This window comes from Macrobrachium nipponense, chromosome 28 (assembly GCF_015104395.2).
Source record: "Macrobrachium nipponense isolate FS-2020 chromosome 28, ASM1510439v2, whole genome shotgun sequence".
Lineage (NCBI taxonomy): Eukaryota > Metazoa > Arthropoda > Malacostraca > Decapoda > Palaemonidae > Macrobrachium > Macrobrachium nipponense.
In genome coordinates this window covers 62,152,684-62,173,255 of record NC_087217.1, presented here as the reverse complement: position 1 = coordinate 62,173,255, position 20,572 = coordinate 62,152,684, and the positions used below count along the sequence as shown (strand labels likewise).

At 36.7% G+C, this 20,572-nt stretch overlaps 1 pseudogene; it reads right to left on the bottom strand.

The window, feature by feature from the left end:
- Nucleotides 1-6,902: 6,902 nt before the first annotated feature.
- LOC135201219 (dipeptidyl peptidase 1-like) lies at nt 6,903-19,693 on the bottom strand (annotated as a pseudogene).
- Between the last annotated feature and the right edge of the window lie 879 nt (nt 19,694-20,572).

Here is a 20,572-nt window from a genome sequence, read left to right as displayed (position 1 = left end):
TGAGTACACCATTATGATGATATGTAAACTATCTATATCTATATTATATTATTATATCATATCTATATTATTTAATATATATATAGATATGCATATCATATATAATGTATTATATTATTATTATATATATATATTTAATATATAATATATTATATCTATATTATACATACATACTTAATATGTATTGTATCTATTTGTATGTATAATACTACTTGAATTTGCTGGTTCGATGGTTCGCGCCCGTGAACTGAGGAATTTGTTATCGACTAAAAAATTCCCCTTCAGTTAACATATATGAAAATATATTAAGTCCGAGGTAGAGCGAATTAGATATTAAAGGACATTTGTAGCTCGATGTATGCATATGAATCTCAGTGATGTGATATGATCATACACACACACCACACACACACACATATATAATATATATATATATATATATATATATATATATATATATATATATGTGTGTGTGTGTGTGTGTGTGTGTGTGTGACACACTGGGATCGAACCTGTGTCTCTCGAGTAACAGATCAAGGTGGCACCGACTCAACTAGCAAGTTTCTTAGAAGTTGGAGCCTTAGTACACCATAACTAAGGTCTTTCCCGGGCAGGCTTCTGAAAACCAACAAACCAGCAAATTAAATTTTACCCTAGCGATTCAGTTGGTACCATAATGCGAATTACCCCTTCACCGTGAGATATGATGGAAATATAGAACGCATGAGAAAGTATTTCACAGATATAAATTTCTGACTCACACTAGGAACGAACTTTGAGACACTTAACGTTTCTACATATTAGTTTTATAATCTTGGTACTTGAATCAGTACAGCCTTGGCTTGTCACTCGAGACGAGAGACCGAGGTTCATTCCCGGGGTGAGTTAGAATTTTATTTCTGTGAAATACATTCTCACGTGTTCATTATTTCCATATATAGATAGATATATATATAGATAGATAGATAGATAATAAAATGATAGGTAGATAAAGGTATAAAAGATGCATGGATGAGTACATATGCGCCTTGCCACATTTATATACATGACCATTTTGCTTTTGCTCATAAACGATCTCATATTAGAAAAAAGGAAGCATGCGATAAGTACCCTGACTCGAGCCAGCGCTACTCTAAAAATAGACGAGGCTCTCCGTCAACAAGTGCTTTGGAGCCGCCATCGACTCCGCTTTCATTTATCTTTTTTTTTTTTTTTTTACTAAGCCCCATAAGGCGACTTCGTTTACGACCCGAGGGAGTTCCTCTTCCTCTGCGCCTTGATTCATACATTAGGGATCAAAGTCTCGTTAAGTTTGGCAAATTTTGTTGTGGTAGGTGGCTATTTTAAAAAAACGATTACAAAGAAAGAATGGAAAAGATTTTCACAAAAGAGTGCATTAATTACTGTCTCTGAGTAGACAGTATTAATTTGTACGTTATAGTACAATTATCACCTAGTGTTTAAAAAAAATGATTTAAAACCTAGTTAAAAAAAAAAAAAGAAAAAAAGTTTCGTCGTTGTCCGTTCAGTCGCTTCCTTCGTCGCTTCGTAACTGCGCCGTTAGAAGTCCCTCAACGAGTCCATCGGAGCGACAACCAACGAGGAAATGAATTAAGGGGAAATGAATGAGAGAATGGATAGGAATTTTGACATGATAATGAAAACGAGCGATGAGATCGACGGTGAAGAAAACGCCAGTGATACGTATGTGATTGTAATAACCACGCTGCTTTCTTAAAACTTCTCGATATCCTTACACATTTTCGGATAAGCTCCTCACTACGAAGCATGGGATACAAATGAAAGTATAAGTATAAACACTATATACATAGGTATATATGTGTGTGTTAGCATGTGTGTGAAAACACGAAATCGGTAGGACAACTTCTTGTCTTATTCCTTCTGCCAGCTCCATGACAACTATATATATCAAAAGTTTAAGCGACAGATTATATATATACGCAATATATATATATATATATATATATATATATATATATATATATATATATATATATATAATACATATATATATATAGATGTGTGTGTGTGTGTGTGTGTGTGCGTGTGTTGTGTGTGTGTGTGTTCGTGTGTGTGTTGTCAGAAAGAAGACTTTATCTGGTTCGGGAACAAATTTCTTTATCTTTTGTGTAGCATATAATTTTTCATGCAATTGAGTCAAATTTCATGAGGAAATAATTTTCTTGCAAAACTATTTTAGCAGAAATTGTTATCCACCCCACCTGTTTGAGAAAATTTTGAGAGAGTTTTTAATTGACATTGTGAAGCCAAAAGTATCCACTTTTAATGTACATAAGCAGAATTGTATAGTATACCTTTGCTTTTTTGCTCAATATATAAACATGTAAAACGAGAGCTCACTGTCGTACTTAGCGGTTTGTATCCATACGTTAGATTTAATTTTATCTCCAGGAACCCCTAAAAATCAGTTCAAAGACACCCTACCGGAGTTGATGCGATCTTCAACAGTATATTTATTTAATTGTCCCAAATGTAATTTGGGAACCTATGTTGGTAATTCCAGTCGGCTGTTGAAGGTTCGCATCGATGGCCATCGGGGTGTCAGTCACCGAACAGGATTAGCTTTATCAAAGGAGGAATTCTCTGCAATGCGCAACCGAGCAGAGAAATGTAAACATAACATTCAGTACAGTGATTTCAAAATCTTATCTCAAGCAATAGATAACCGGTCAATACCCACTCTCGAGTCCCTCTTCATTAAACAGTTGTCACCAACCCTCAACAACCATTCAACTGCTGTACAGCTGAATATTACCTAATAGACCATTCGCCCATTCCTCCTCCTCTCTGTGTTTGCTTTCCCATTGTGTCAAAAATAAATAACTTTTTGTGTCTTTTTCAGGTTTCTGTGCTGGCGACTTCTCGTTTCGATGTTTTTTGCTTTTTGTTCTCTCTCTCTCTCTCTCTCTCTCTCTCTCTCTCTCTCTCTCTCTCTCTCTCTCTCTTTACTCTTTGTAATCATATACAGAAATTTTTGCTTATTAGGATTAACGTTGAATACTTTGTTTGTCCTTAGCACTAACTCAATGTTCTCAGATGTTCACTTGTGGTTTATGTGTTAATATTCCGGTTTTTTATCTTTTCCTCTCTCTTTTGCAAGTGCCATTATGCTTAGTAGCTTTGCTCTTTGTTGTTAATCTCGTGTTTAGTTATTTACCATTTAGTTTTCATCTAAAATTCGAAGTTCGCATATGTACTGATAATTAATTTATCTATACCATTTTTTTAAAGTATAATTTCCTACTTTGCCCCATTTAAGTCTTATTCCTAATGGATATGAATTAAGTCGTAACTGAAAATGCTGAAGTTTCTGCTGTCCATACTATTCTTGTTGTCTATATATGTGTTGTATATATATATATATATATATATATATATATATATATATATATATATATATATATATACAATCTTGAAAATTTTTAAGGACCGTGTATAAAGTTGCATGTTCCGTAACAGGATATGGTAGAACTGGCAAATCCCAATGATTATCTTTGCAATTTCCTTATTTGTCACTAAGGAATTAAAAGCACTCCAGTTGCGCATTGTTTGTTCTGGACCAAATTCATGAACCCCTTCACAGATATGTGACAAATCTAATCTGCTCACAATCCATCCAATATCCTTGTTCCTGATTTTCTGATAATCAGGAGCACTCATTTTGTATAGACTACTGGATACCTCATATTGCACAGAGAGTCTTGGTTTCTTGGCACTATTATTGTTGTAACTTCGAAGCTCCTGACAAAACAGTTCCTGGCTGAATTGCCTTTCCCAGTGGGTGACACTTGTCCTTATATATTTGGTCTCTCTGGCTTCCATGACTCTTTTTACTCGTCCTCCATTAGAATATGGACAGTATCGTGACCTCCCCCAATAGCGTAGCTAGGAGTGTGACTCCTTCATGGTTGAAGTGATCAAATGCACCTATGGTGAAATAGGGTCGGTTAAAAAGGTTTTGAAAAAAAAACATGATTCTTATTTACTTCACTAACATATGACGCCATGTCTGAGTAGTATCTCATTAGTTTATCATGGCTAATGGCCACTCCTAACCGATTTAAACTAGAAATGAGAGTTTTGGTCCTGGATACACTATAAATGGATCCATAATTCTACCATTATGTAATATATAGAACACAATTTGATACACATCTAACATTTTCCTCATCTTTGAAGACTATGGTTCAGTGTCCTCCTGACATGAAGCCCTGATATTGTAACTTGTTCTTGCCTCTACTCAAGGTCAACATTAAAATGGGTTGAGAAGAAATTTTTATCTCTGATTGAATCATAGTGTTGTCATAGGAGTTTGTTAGCTCACTGGCGTCACAAAATTTATCATTCAAATCAAAATCCTTTCTTAGAAAACTTTCCCTTAGGATAGAACCACACTTCCTGAAGTCTACTCCAGATTCTTTTCTTGGTTTGTTGATTTCCTCCAGTTCAGTTCAAACAAGGATTTTGGAAATTATCTAGTGTGTCATCATTTTCTACAAGTTGGGACGGTAACTATGGTTGCAGATTTTGCACTTCTAAGGTAGTTTCGAATACATTGTTTATGGCAGAAGAAATGAGCTACAAGGACGAAATTTGCATCATGAAGATCCCATTCGAGCAAAGACTTCATCCTAGAGACCTGATGCTGCTTTCAAAAACTTTTCTGCTCTTCTCATTTTAGCTATACGTTATTTTTCATATGTATTACTGTGTTTAGCAGTTCCACATATGATGCGCAGTTTGGAGAAGATATTGACATCCTCTGGCTGACATGCTCTTTGACATTCATCCTTCATTCCCTGGAAGAGGTCAGTGTACCATGCTCTTGCTGTGTTTGCTATGTCCTGGCAGGAATGAATTTCTCTCGAGTTTCAAGTCTTTAAGACTGTGTACTATTTGTAGCAGTCATTGGTTACATAATACACAATTTTACTATGATCAGTCTGCTTCAGACATTCCAAAACAACGTCATTTCTGACACTTGCTGCCTTGATAACCTTTGCTCTACCATTCTCCGTGCTGGATGTGTTCCGAGCTGGGCCCACTTTCTGGCAGATTATGCACTTCTGTGGACCGACTATTGGCTGTAATGGTGGAGAAACTGTTCTGTCATTTTTAGGTAGAGTAGGCATGACAACTTTGCGTTCATATTTAATACTGAAAAAAAAAAAAAAACTTAAAAGGCCCAATCTCCCAATTCAACTGAAAAGAGTAAAAATCATACATTTAGAACATGCATTTACTAGAAGTAAGATGAAATGGTAACAAAATGCACACTACTTAATACAGATAATCAATTACTCAAAATAGCGAGATGATGACTCGAGAAAATAATTTTTCGATGTTTAGCACAAAGTACTAGCAGACCTAAAGGGGGTAAAGTATATCAAAACTGAGCACTACTGATTTATAAAACTTTCCAACTCTCTACTCTTCATAAATAAAACAAATGTTTAGGCATACATAAAAGATTGCCTGTCAGGAGAATGATTTAGTTTCAGAAGGGATAAATAACAGCCAGGAGTCAAATCTTACCACTAACTGACCTTTGGTGACCTTGGCATTTGTTATATTATGTCAGGTTTGCATTTAAATGTAGAATGTGTCCACGGCTGCATTTTGAGTGTTCATTCATGTCTATATGTTGTTTTATTGAAAAGTTATTACAGTTTCCCCTACTCCTAATATTTGATGCATCTGACGGAGCTAGAATTTCTCACAAATCGTTGAATAGCGACATTACTGCCAGGTTTGAGAATGTCTACCCTTGCTAAACAAAGATGTCAAAAGGCATCCCCCAAGAAAATCAAGTGGGTGATTTCGGGGCCATTTCAACCCCAAAAATACCCCTTTGTTTCAGGACTAAGTATTCTAACCTTTTCTTCTCATATCTGCTGATAGTTTTTTGTTTTTGTGAATGCCACGATTTTTTTTTTTTTTTTCAAATATTTGTCACAAGTCTGCTTCTTGTATCTCGACGAGCATAGCTTTAGGCTTATTTTTTGATCGCTTTCCTCTACCTTAATTATCGAGTCTTGTCTCTCATTTTCTTTCCTCCTCTCTCTGACTTCTTTATGCCTTATTGTTGTTTACTACGTCTGACGAGAAATTTGAGCAGTTGCACGTTCGGGAATATCACTTTGCTTTTCACTTTTCTTCTTGCCCTTTTCAAGTGATCCCTTTCTATGTTTTTATCTTTCCTTCAACACTATTTATAAGTGCATTTTGGTAGAGCAATATACGCTGTCTACGCTATTCCAGGATTCGTACCCGTTCCGGTTTCTCAGTTTGAGGTCACTGGAATAATCATCACGATCTTTTATTTTTTTCTTTTTCGTCCACTGCTATAATTGAAGTAATGGTGATAATGATTATTCAGAGTAAGCAAAAACTTATTTGAAAGTCCATAGATTTGTAAAGAAAGCTTTCACCAAAGGGCCATTTGTGAAAAAGAGGAAAATGGGAGAAAAGCAATGAATACAGATAAATCAACAAAGAAACAAAGAATAAACACATGCACCCTTTCGATAACAGAGAATAGAATTGAGATTTTTAATGCACCTTGAGATATACTAGTTTTTTTTTTTTTTTTTTTTTTACTTTGAGGGGCGTGAGGCTCTAAAAATGAGTATGTGGCCTTTTTTGTGTTATATCAGAAGACCAAGGTTCAAGGAATGTTTTTATTCTGTGCTGATTAGCATTGTGAAATTTAGCTCATGGGAAAACAACTATATTATTATTGGCAGTCTCCTTTACGACAATTTTTAATTCACCTCAGAGCAACGTTTAGACTTAGTCTGATACGAATAGCGTTGGCTTTAGGCATAATTAGGAGTTTTAAAAAAACCGCTTCTTATAACATCGCTTTTACAGATTTATTATTCTATGTGTTGAGAGCCTTCCAGAATTATTTTGGATTGTCTTTCAGTCTTTCATTCTTTTTTGCATTACGGAATAACACTTGCAAAAACTGCACAGGATTCAACGGCGTTTTCGTCGACGCCTCTCTTGACCTTAAAGTAACCTTGTTCGCCCCAGTTCTCTCCCCAGGAGTTCTTCAGGGTCCAGTACTTTTCCCCCGTCGTATCATCGACGCCATATCCCACGCAGAGAACTGCGTGGTCAACATACTAGGGAACGAAACGTATCTTAATACATTAACCAAGTATTAATACATTAATGCATTGCTATTATTAACCATGTGCGTCCATTCATAGAGAGAAGTAAAAAGAAATGGTTTTTAAACTGCTGAGTAAATTCTGTCATACTGAATGCGCGTGTGCAAGAAAATAAAATACTAGAGCCAATAGTACAGAAGTAAACTGCAACCGGATTTAAAAGCAAAGAAATAGATAATGAACATAAATGCATAAGGGCGAAATCAGAAGTAGATGCAACACTTCAAGATGAGAGAGAGAGAGAGAGAGAGAAAGAGAGAGATTACCAATACCTCAAATGGATCATATTTGCTATGGAATCCAGTGTTATGGTAGATCCCACCGCCATAATACACGAGATCCCAGGACATCAAGATGGCCACCCCGATGGGTCCGTTCTCCACCAATTCCTGCATCATATTGGCTTCGTTCGATGCGCCGAAATACCCTCCTATGAATCCGTACTTGCTCACGTACGTTCGAGGGCACGTCATGTCTGTATCGCACGGCTCGTCCTGCGCGTGGGCCATTTTGAAATGACAGGAATGCATGTGGGGAAGATTGAATTTTAAAAACACTTATTCCTTTACACGCCTCAGATTTTTACACCTATCAGGTGCTGAAGAAAGACTTTCAAATCAAGACGAAGGGTTAAGTGCAGCAAAATGGCCACATTTTATGCATCAGTGTTATAGACCTACATCTTGATGATACAAGACGAAACTTTCTATCAAGAACTAATCAACAGGTGTTTAGAGAGCCAGAACCTTGGCTGCAGTGATTCGTTACCTCTTCAGCGTAAGGATTGCACTCCTCCCCCACCACTCCTTGCTCCATGGAATGACGACCCGCCGTCAAGAAGTTGTAGCCTCCTGCACACCCTTGGGCCAGGTTGGTGCATGTCATGGCATCCTGGAATCCCAGGATGTCCTTTGGGTACGGGTTTTAAACAGAGAGGATAAACCTCGTAGTACAATTTGTCAGGGCAAACCAGGATCCATACAGAGTCTCTGTATGGATCCTGGGGCAAACAGTCTGTATTACGAGATCGTTCGCTTTTGATGATACTTATACGCGTCCAAAATTTTGGGTAAAATGTTCAGCCTTTTATTTCTCTTTTATCAACTATGGCTGTCTAACTCCAGATAGTAGGGTACACTTCACCACAGTGACTGACAAGTAAACTAAAGCCGATCTATCAAGGAGGAGTTTGAGATACCAAATAATGAGGTGCTGCTGACATTTCCCCTTTGTGCACGACGCCTCAGATATAAGAATCATGTAGCTACGTACACATTTATTTTATGCATTTATTATATCTATTCATTTGTTTTATTTTATTGATACTTACTTGTGGAGAAAATATATCTTGCCGCTGGTTCTTCGTGGCGATCCTCAGACGGGATTCCAGGATCGCCATGGAGGCGAAAGAGTAACACGACCCGCAGAAGCCTTGATCCCTGACCGGAGACACGTAATTGACGCCCTGGACATCTCGCCAGTCGAAATTCCTCGGTAGACTTTCGATGAGGACCCTCTGCTCGTCGGTGACGGGAGCCGCCTTCGCTCCGAGGCTGAGTTTCGACGTTACGTGGGATTTGCCTCCGGCTCGGCAAAACATTTGTTGCATTGTGTGACTGGAGGGATGCAGAGGTATTGAGTTTAACGTTCCTTTTATCAATCATTCAATGTTGATTCTTTCAGTTTTCTGTCAAATACAACTTTTGAGATGGCTACTTGTCAGTCGGTCACCACTTTTTCTGTCTGCCCTCGTATCTCAAAGACTACCAAGGCTAAAAGGCTACAAATTGGTATGATGATCATTCACCTTTCAATCATCAAACATACTGAATTGCAGCCCTCTAGACTCCGTATTTTTTTTTTTTATTTAAGGCAAAAGTTAGCCATACTCGTGCATCTGGCACCGTTATAGGTGCCAACAACACAGGCCACCACCAGGCTGTGGCTGAAAGTTTCATGGGCCGTGGCTAAGGGCTTCATACAGCATTATGCGCTGTACAGAAAACTCGATTGCGTCGAAATAACTTCGACCTATTTTTTACTTTTTTTCTTTTGCTAACGGTAAATATCCGCAGCCGATCATTACAACCTATGGTGTGGACCGAGCAGAATGTCACAATTGTCCTCAATGAGCAGATATCTACCGATAGCTTAAAAAAAAAAAGTCCATGTTATATCAGCTTCATTGTTGATCTGTGATTAAACGTCCTTGAGTAGTATTCCAAAATGAATCAGTCTTGATTGATGTCTTCTTCGGGGAATAAAACGTGAATATTTTGCTTGACTGATGACTTTGTGATTTGCCGTTTCAAAATTTATGCCGTGGAAAAGAAGAAGTCTTTTAACTTCAAGAATGAAGATGGAGAATGGTATAAAAGCTAAAACACCCAAAACTAAACTATTTTACATGGATAATAACAGATTAGAAAGAAAAATTATGTATACACGCACACGCACACACACACATACACACACACACACACACACTATATATATATATATATATATATCAGGTTCCAGCATATAATAATATTTATCCTTTTTTTTTAAACCTGGGATGCCCCAATTTTGTCACACACACACACACACACACACACACACACACACACACACACACACACATATATATATATATATATATATATATATATATATATATATATATATATCCCAGGTTTAAAAAAAGGATAAATATTATTATATGCACCTGGCAATAGACGAAGAAGAGAAAAAAGTTGACGCTAATAATGAAAAAGGAGAAGTATCAACAGAAACCCAAAGCCAGTGAAGTATGAGAATAAAAAAAGTCAGAGAACCCAAACAGCAGAAAGCAACAGATTTTAAGAATTGAGGACAATAGCTTTCCATGACTTGAAGCTTAGATAGGAGAGGGTAGAAAAAATCTGGAAGAAGACGTATAATAGATTTCATGTTCCTTACTTCTCGTATTCTGGATACGGCCTCGCCCACCAAGACTTCTGGCCGGTATTGATCCTTTCGATCAGTTTATGATCGTTCGTGAACCTCTCGTTTTCGGAAATTCGAGGCCCTGCTCTTGGTTGGGACATCTTCCTTCCGGGTACCTGGTTCGTAAAGCGAATAATCTTTTACGTCTCTCTCTCTCTCTCTCTCTCTCTCTCTCTCTCTCTGAAGTATATTTTCCCGTTTCCCATATTTTTATGTCTTATTTTTATCGTAGTTGTAGTACTTTCTGTTGCATGTACATAGAATATTTCTTTCCAAGGAGTTTTTGTGGCTAAATATCCCTATATTATATGTTACTATGTCGATTAGTAATCTCATTTATCAGTTAGAAATAATTCAGAACCTTCGCTGAGGTGTAGCGTAATTTCATTAAACCGAATCACCGATCATCGCTTTAAATAAACAAAGAAACAAGAGGATCCACCACAAACCGGGCCGTCTTTCCTTCCATAAAAGCAGGACCAGTTCTGACCGTCTCGTCTCTGGCCCAACCGTTAAAGGTGCGGTCGCAGTGAGAGACGATCTCAGGAGGTTCTCCGTCGTAGAAGAAATAGGCGTAGTAAGACCTTCCGTTGATGTTCACCTGTCGGGGAGAATGTTAATATGACAGTCGTAGTAAGGCGTTTGAATACGGTGCATTATTATTAGCACTTATAGAGAATCTTTTCACTCGCAACCGGAAACCAAACTACAACTCAGGACGTGACGTAGATATCACTGCAATCGTAGAGTAATATTTCACCCTTTAACAGTCATGACCTAGAGTATGTACTATTTCTTTTGTTGTGTGGATAGAATTGTTGTTTTTATTGACATTGTTGTTGCTGTTGCTTGATCGATACACACCTCGAAGCCTTCCGCAACCATCATCGTCCAAGTTCCCTGATTCCCGAACGCGTCGATCGCAGTGTTCGGATATTCGAGCGTAAGGGTCTGCTTGTGGATCGGATCCTGAAAGCCATCGCAGTTGAGGGTGTGGTTCCCCGTGCGTTGTCCCTCGTAGAAGGTCCACGTGCCCCTGATGTCCTCGTAGAGGCAGAAGACCGGGATGTCTGCTGAGGCCCAAGAGAGGCAACTCAGGAAGAGGAGGGTCACCTGGCAATGCTGAGACGTCTTAGGAAATGGATGAATTCGGGACGATTATCTGTTCTCCTTTATGGTACATTTCAGTCAAATTTCGGCATGAAAAATTAGAAGTGCCAGTATTGATCTCATTTAATGAGTTTGAAAATGTAACGGTACAGCAAAGCTGCCTACGAATTGGATTGGAATGGAATATAAGACTGAGGCCAAAGGCTAAACTCTAGGATCTATGAGGTTATTCAGTGCTGTTAGGGAACTTGAGAGTTGAAAGGCTTTAAACGGGTGATAGGAGGAAATCTTCGCAGTTGCTTTATACAACAGTTGTTAGGAAAGGTTGAAAAGTAGGATGGCAGAAAGAGACTACGAACGGAGATACAGTAAAAGGAATGAAAGGGGCTTGCAGCTAGGGTCCAAAGAGATGCTGCTAAGAACCTTAAGTAGGCCGCCTGCAACGCACCGCGTGAGGTATACTGACAGCACTACCATTAAAAAAAACACACACACAAAAGAGAGAGATGAACGATTTATACCAAAATAAAATTGGTACACCAGAAAGAAGATAAAGACAGAAATTGATTTACATTCTATCAGCGACTCCCAGAAAAAAATCAGATTCGAACGTTCGACACCTGTGTAGTTTCTGTTCTTCTGTGAAAATACGACTCTCGGCCCTATCTTTCTATAAATAAGTAATTTTAAGAATGCCGCTCTAAGATACACACACACACACACACACACACACATTATACTATATGTATAATAGCGGTAGTCAGGTGTCGATCCACTTGTTAGAAAGCAGGGGCACATCACAAGAATGCAATTTTACTTACGGTCTTTACTTCGGAATAATTGTGTGTGTGTGCGTGTGTGTTCAGCCTGACTTCTCGTATATATCACCCAAGGCCAATACATATCACCTTTCTAAGCCTCACAATGCACATACATAGAACAATTATTGGATCAATTGGGCCGTGAAATTAGACAAAGTGACAACCAGCCATCAACCCTTAGAGAATAAGGTCAGGCTGTCTTGAAAGAACCTTGTACAGCTGGGGGACACCATGTCACGCCGCGGAGGTCATACCCACTATTGACTCTGTAGATATGTAAATAAAGGTTACTGTAATTTATGTGCATGTGTTTGACTTGCTGATAAGTCTGAGAAAAGGGTTAAGATGCGAAATATGACAGGAAGTGAACATTGCTTTTTCCTGCTAATTTAAGTGTATACGTAGGTTTGTTTGCGACTAAAGTGTCATTTGTATTGAATTTTAAATTGTAATTTCGTATCCTAATTCATGAAACATGCTTTTATGCATGGGAAGTGTTTCTTTAGAACAAGGCTACTACCAATTTTGTGAACAGACCATTCTATTCCAAACGGCTCGTCTTAGAATGCATGTGACAACCTCTTTGGCGAATAGTATATATATATATATATATATATATATATATATATATATATATATATATATATATATATATATATATATCACTTGTAGTGATGTGTGACAAACGAATCATGTGTTAGTGTGATTATATTTACACAAACGTACACACGTACATACACACACACACACACACATATATATATATATATATATATATATATATATATATGTGTGTGTGTGTGTGTGTGTGTGTGTATGTGTGTGTGTGCGTGCGTGTGTGTAAATATAATCACACTAACACATGATTCGTTTGTCACACATCACCACAAGTGATAAATAACAGAGGGTATCGTAGATCCTGGTCGGTTCAAGTTCTATTTTCAGTGGAATAAAGTTGAAACCTGTCATGAGCCACATGCTGTCTTTCTCCACTTGCGGTGTTGGGTGATATATATATATATATATATATATATATATATATATATATAGTATATATATATATATCTATATATATATATATATATATATATAGTATATATATCATGAACGTATGCATTTTGGGGTTCAGCGAACTGACGTATACGAGAGTCAAGCTGAACAGAGAGAGAGAGAGAGACGAGAGAGAGAGAGAGAGAGAGGAGAGAGAGAGAGAGAGAAGAGAATTGTTTTCGGAGGTAAAGCCCTTAACTAAAACTGCATTCTGGTGGTGTCCCTGTTTTCGAATAGCAGGTGGTTCGACACCTGTCTACCGATCGTTAGCATTTAATTCTGGTATTATTAGTTGAGCTGAATTTCTTCCAAAGGTTTCTGGGAAAATATATATATATATAAATATATGTGTATATATAGATATTTATATATATATATATAGTATATATATATATATATATTATATAATATATATATATATATAAAACGTTCTATCATCATCGGATCGAACCCCAGTCTTTCAAACCCAGGGCGTTACCAGTTAATTCACAAAGGTCATAAAAGAAGTTAGAGCCTAAGTACTTCTGTGCCTGTGTGTGTGTGTGTGTGTGTGTGTGTGTGTGTGTATGCGCGCGAGTTGTGTGATATATAAGTTTTAAAAAAATTGGCTGAATTGAACACATAAAAAGATAAGATTTGCATCTTATCTTCTTATCGTATCTGGAACTAAGAAAAAAAAAAAGCACTGACGACAATAAATGATTTACGAGGGAACTTACTATCATTACAGAATTAGTAAACGAATCAGAAAATCTGAAGAGTTTTGCCTCGCCTCGAAATAAGACAAGAATTCTGATCTGGTCTTTGTCATCAGTGAAAGAAATTGCACGCAAGCTATGCAATCCTTATTTCTTTAAAAAGAAAAATAGATAGATAGTAAAAGAGAAAAAACATGCGAGAAAAGATAGGTACAAAAAGCGGGAGAATTCTCTTTGAAATACTCACAACAGACCCGAATCGTAGCTTCGGAACAAAAAAAAAAATGTTAGATGTGATATACTACATATAAAAAAACATTTTGCAGAAACAATGAACTTTACGCATGAAATAAAAACTAAGAGTAATTTTCAAAGATCTTTTTTTTTTTTTGGTTAGTTCTCGTAATGTAAGTCTAATTACTTAGTTTACGTTATTGATCATTATAGGCATTTAGATTATCTGTCCCTATCTTGAATTTTCTTTGAAATCTGATTGAAGACGTAAATTGTATGGGAAGAAAACTTTCTTAATTTAAAATGCCTTTCTTGACAACTACTATTACTACTACTACTACTACTGCGACTACTACTTTTCTAAACGCTCAGACGAGAACGAGCCAATAGAGGGAGAGACGAATTTGTCAACAAGAAACTGAAAAACAACGAGGCTTTCTTGTATCGAATGCTTATTTTTTTTCTTTGTCTAATTCCCGAGGAAAGGGACAGGATAACCGAGAAAGACAGAAAAAAATCTTATCATTCGTTCCCAGTAGCTTCGGGTTATCGTTCCGTACGGAGTTTTCGAAAAAAAACCGAGCGCATAAAAGCGAGACCACCGTTGGTCTTGATAAAAGTGTTATCCCACGCGTTGCTTGCTTTCATCTTCCGCTGGGGCGTCATTACAGATTTTTGTGGCGGGAGGGGTGGGGGGTGGAGCAAAGACGGTTTGGCGAGCGAAGCGAACCTAATCAGCTGGGAGGTTTTTGATTTTCAACTATTTTAAGCGTTTTTTGAGGAAGGTATTGCAGCAAAGATTATATACTCCCACTACTGTTTCATTATCTCATCATCACTGATAGCTACTAGACAGACAAGGATTAAGGAATGTTTCCGAGAAATTTGATATATTTAAGATTGCACATTTAAAAATAAAACATGACTTTCTTTACATTTTAATGAATATATATCTTATAAATTAAATCATCGGCTGCCAATGAAAATTATAAAAAAAACTGCATCATTAGTGTACTGGAATTTATATTACGATTATGAAATAAAAAGAAATAGTTGATAATTTCAGCAACATCATAAAAATAAATTGAAGTAATAGTAATAATGTTGATAATTTGACTACCAAAATCAAAATAGAATAATATAGGATTTTTTAATTACGTTCCTGTATAGAATTACACTAATGGGTACCGACGGTGTCTCGTGCGAGCAAAATCGTTCACTAGCTCTTCCAAATCAAATGACTTAATAATATGTTTTTCTGTGGCCATCAAACAACAAGTAAGGTAGCCGGTCATTCTCAGTCAGCTATTCAAAATGTCAACAAAAATTCGTAGCGAACTAATGATATTGCCGATGAAGAATGGATCGAATTTTCTTAAGGAAAACTTGATTGATTGAAATTTTATGGATCATCCCTTCTTCTGCAGACCTCATAGATAGGTTAAGACTACATACAGACAGATATACACGCACATACATACATACACACATAGATACATATAGACAGACAGGCAGATAGATAGATAGATAGACAGACATATAGATAGATAGATAGATATAATTTAATGTGATGACACATTTGAATTTGGTAGGAATAATGGAAAACCAGCTGCTGTTACTTCTTGGGGCTTGTGTTGGGCAACCTGAGTCATGGGGGGCCAGTCGCCCCCGCTAAATGACGCCCCCTGATCTTTCGTACTTCTGTAGGCTATACTAAAGGTTCTCTGAGGCGTCCCTTCGGCCCCTGTAACCCCTTTCATTTTTTTACTGTACCTCCGTTCATATTATCTTTCTTCCGCCTTGCTGTCCACCCTCTCCTAATAATTATTTCGTAGTGCAACTCCTTTCAAATTTACCTGTTCTCAGTTTCCTTTGCAGCGCTGTATGACCTCATAGGTCCTAGTGCTTGAACTTAGGATTAAACTCTATATTCCATTTCAGTCATACTTCGTACAAGTCACTCAAATGAACAATGGGGCTTGTTCATTATCATCCTCACCGGTGAAGGTAAAACGGAGAACCGCGTTCAGTCTGTTATCTAGCCACCATCAACCCCATGATCCCCCCATCCCCCAAACCGCTAGCGCCCCCCCCCCCCCACCCCCCCCCCTCACCCAACTCAAAGCACACCAATGAACACATGCGTCTTCCTTCCTTTATCCAACCGGCCCCTCCCCGACCAACAGCTGTAGTTCTTGACATCCTTAAGCTTTGGAACCTTACCGACCGTCACGCTTGTCTTTTGAAAGAAACATGTCATTCGTCACGTAGCCTCGCCGCTTCAAGAGATAGTTACATCTACATCGGACTCATCATGATCATCACCAACGTTCATGTCAGAATCAATCGTGTTTTATACATCCGTATGTACCGTTATGGACTCGGACGGCTGCTCAGTGATCACTGCTTTCCGATCTTCACTACCTCTCATTCCATTCCAATATCTGAATTCTTATCAGATTAAGCTTCTCCTCTGGTGGCCAGGCCTCACACACCCCGCCACCACCCCCCACCCCCTACCCCTCCACAACTCCAACCTAAGATGTTCCTTGGGTTTCTTTCCAAATGGACGACGCCCTGTCAGTTCTACAGGTAACGTTTCCCTAACCAACTGTTCCTCTCCCTTTTTAATTACGTGTCCAGACCACGATTACGTATTACTAATAGATTTTGAAGGTTATTCATTCATCGATAATTAATCTGGAACCTATATGTGTTATTATTTAGACTTTTATCGTTCTTTGGTTGAACTTCGCCATGTATGAGTATATATATATATATAATATATATACAATTTCTGTCTCTTGTATCGTTTGATATCTAATTCACTAAACCTTAGGAATAACTTTCACCGAAGGACGATTATGTCATTCCTTCTCTGTTAAATGTTAAATTTCCGTTTCATGCCAGTATTTTCGGGTGAGGTTCCGAGCCCAATTCCGTCTTATATATACAGTATATATACTATACATATATATATATATATATAATATATATATATACATATATATATATATATTATATATATAATATATATATTATATTATATATAAATATATATAGATATATATATATATATATATATATATATATATATATATATCTATATCTATATATATATATATATATATAATATATATATATATATATATAGATTATTACACCTTCCACATTATTGTAATTATTGTATATATTTTGCCTGACTGTTTTCCCCTGTATATCACTTTCCTTTGTCCTTTCCCAGAAACTTGTTTGTCTTGTTTCACACTCCTTGTTCTTACTTGCTCCGCCCATCCTAAATTTCTTCGACCCCTAAATGTAATTTTGAATCAGTCTCCACTCAGCAACCAAAACCAAGGACTTTGGTGCCCGGCAGGGAAGTAATCCACTTTATTGTGATGTATCTATAACCTAAGTATAAGTGATATTGTTGTAAGGGTTTAATAACGAGTTGTGCTTTTGTTTCAAGTGTTCTTAATTTCCAGTGTGATTACTTTTCGAGACGTGTTTGTCATTAATCAATAGTCATTTGTCATTAGACATTGGTCATTTATCATTTATTTTGGTCTTATTGTGTCATTTCTTTCCTTTATGGTATTTGTGTTCCTTTTATATTGACGTTAAGTCTAATTGCCATGTTTTATAAATAATTTTTGCATTTATTATATTTAAAGCTTGTTTGATCATATTCTTATTCAAATACCTTTATCTTATTATTATTATGGTCTAATTGAACCCACCTGGTAAAATGATAAATTACCTTCTCTCTCACGACCGTAGTAAGATATATATATATATATATATATATATATATATATATATATATATATATATATATATATATATATATAATATATATGTGTGTGTGTGTGTGTGTGTGTGTGTGTGTATGTGTTTGTGACAGGGAAAGAGACAGTGTGTGTTTGTGTCCGTATATAAATGTATATATATCTATACACATTTGTGTTAAAATTTGTATTTGAATTTTTTATATAAACCAATTCAAAGAACCAGTTTTCCAAGCACAATAGTAAAATATGTTCAGCAAAAGATTGAAGCGTCATAAGGTGCAATTCAAAGAATTTCCACATATCCATTTTTTTTTTCAGTATTATCTGTACCGAGATCATACTGAAGCTGTTGGTGTAATTCCATAAAAATCCAAAAAGTATTTCTTTTTTAGTATTTTTATATCATACAAACGACAGATTCACCTGTGCTACTTACACTCTTGACACCTGGCGCATAACCCAGTATGCACCGCGTGGCACTTGCCGCTTGGCAATTAGTATACTCGCCAATTGCACATGGTAATTTATTTTTGGCACCTATAGTACAATGCCAGCGTAGCCCAGCTGAGGGAGAGAGGGAATTCGGTTGTAAGTTACGGAAGGAAAAAAAAAACGAGAGGAAGAAGAAAAGAATGACGACAGAGAAAGTATTTTTCCAACACACTTTGTTGCCACTGATTCTTATCTCGCAACTATTGATTGGTCCCATAAAATTAATAGGTAATTGTCAACTAAAAGAGGGACACGCAAAGGCGACTGATAAAATGTCTCGTTTTCATCTCATTTTCATATTTTATCGTTATATAAATTTTTTATTGTGTATCTGTATATCTGCTGATCTTTTAGCCGTATGAAAAATGAGACAGGCGGTGAAAATAAAACTGTCCAGATAAAGTCTTTAATTTGTAAAAAAAAAAAAAAATTAAATAAATAAATAAATAAAGGAAAACCAGTTCGGTGTAGAAAGACGGCATTGATTTATTGCTACCTTAATAAAAAACAAATTTTTCCTAAAAAAGACATGTTATATTGACCTGTTACAAATTCAACAATATATATTGCAGTGAATCTCGAAGGCTATGGAGTTTAACAAATGAAAACATATGAGAAAGAGGAAATAGCATCAGTATAAGTGTATTCATAAAAACTTCTTGTTAACGTGATCGCGTCTCATCGTATCGTATCGTTTGAAATTCAGACCTTTGGCATAAGCACATGCCATGGGTTAATGACCTAACCTAACACTTGATTTACACCTCATCCTTGACTTAAGCTTCATCCTTAACTTAAACCACATCCTTGATTTAAGCCACATCCTTGACTTAAACCACATCCTTGACTCAAACCACATCCTTGACTTAAACCACACCCTTGTCTTAAACCACATCCTTGACTTAAACCTCATCCTTGACTTAAACCTCATCCTTGACTTAAACCTCATCCTTGACTTAAACCACATCCTTGACTTAATCCTTAACCTTGACGTAAGATTGATAAGTGGCTCGTCACCAGTCAGATTCAAACCGCTGCCTGGCTTAGAAACAACGATGCACAGTTACTTTACATAAATAAAGAAAGACATTCACACATATTTCTGTGTGTGTAAAGTGACCATATATATTATATATATTTATATGGGTGTGCTTGTGTGCAACAATAGATATATATATATGCAAATGTGCAACCTGTTCTTCCGCATCGAAACAGTTGTACTTGTTGGCATGCAGTGTCACAAAATACTCACCAACATTACGGAGAATTTCTCGTGTAGATAATTAACGAAACCTTTTGCTCCTCCGAAGGACAAACAACAGAAGTAAAGATTTATTGTTCCCTCTCGGTGTTTTATACGTCAGTGCACATGCCAGTTTCCCTTTGGTTATCAGTCTTTCGCTGATTCGTTTTTCTTTTTATCTGAGATAAAAGTACAGTCTTGTTTTGTCTCGGGTATGACTTGTGGTAACACCGTCACATGCTGCGATCCGAACTGGTTTGACTGTTTACGAGGATTTCAGCAATCATAACTCATTTTGCTGTTGTAAGAAATGCATCGGAAATATAGCAACATTACAATTGTATAAAGAAATTTATTGTTTACGTAATTATATTCAGATTACGTTAAACAAACACACACATACATACACACACACTCTCCCACACACACACACATATATATAAAATAATATATATATATATATATATATATATATATATATATATATATATATATAGAGAGAGAGAGAGAGAGAGAGAGAGAGAGAGAGAGAGAGAGAGCGAGAGAGAGAGAGAGAGAGAGAGGGGGGTATTTTTATGTCAAGTCTTTCAAAGGCATTTCCACCTATGAAATCATTATATTTCATTTTAAAATTGATTTTGTGGTGTTACCATAAATGCATTGAATTTAACCAATATAACCATACAATTAATTGCAAAATAAAAAAAAATATATATTTAAACATTATTCACTTACTATGACATCATTGCAAATATCTTTTAACACAGTCATACAGACCGTCAGATATTTACAAGCGCAAAATGACCTCAGCTCATCTCAAACTGATTCCGTTGCAGAGCGGAGCAAAAGAGTCCCGAGAGAAGTCCCGGGCACCTGAAGGATCGAATTTCATTCCTCTCCCGGGGCAGCTCCACTCAAATATATTCGGTCGGCCGCGCGGGGCCGG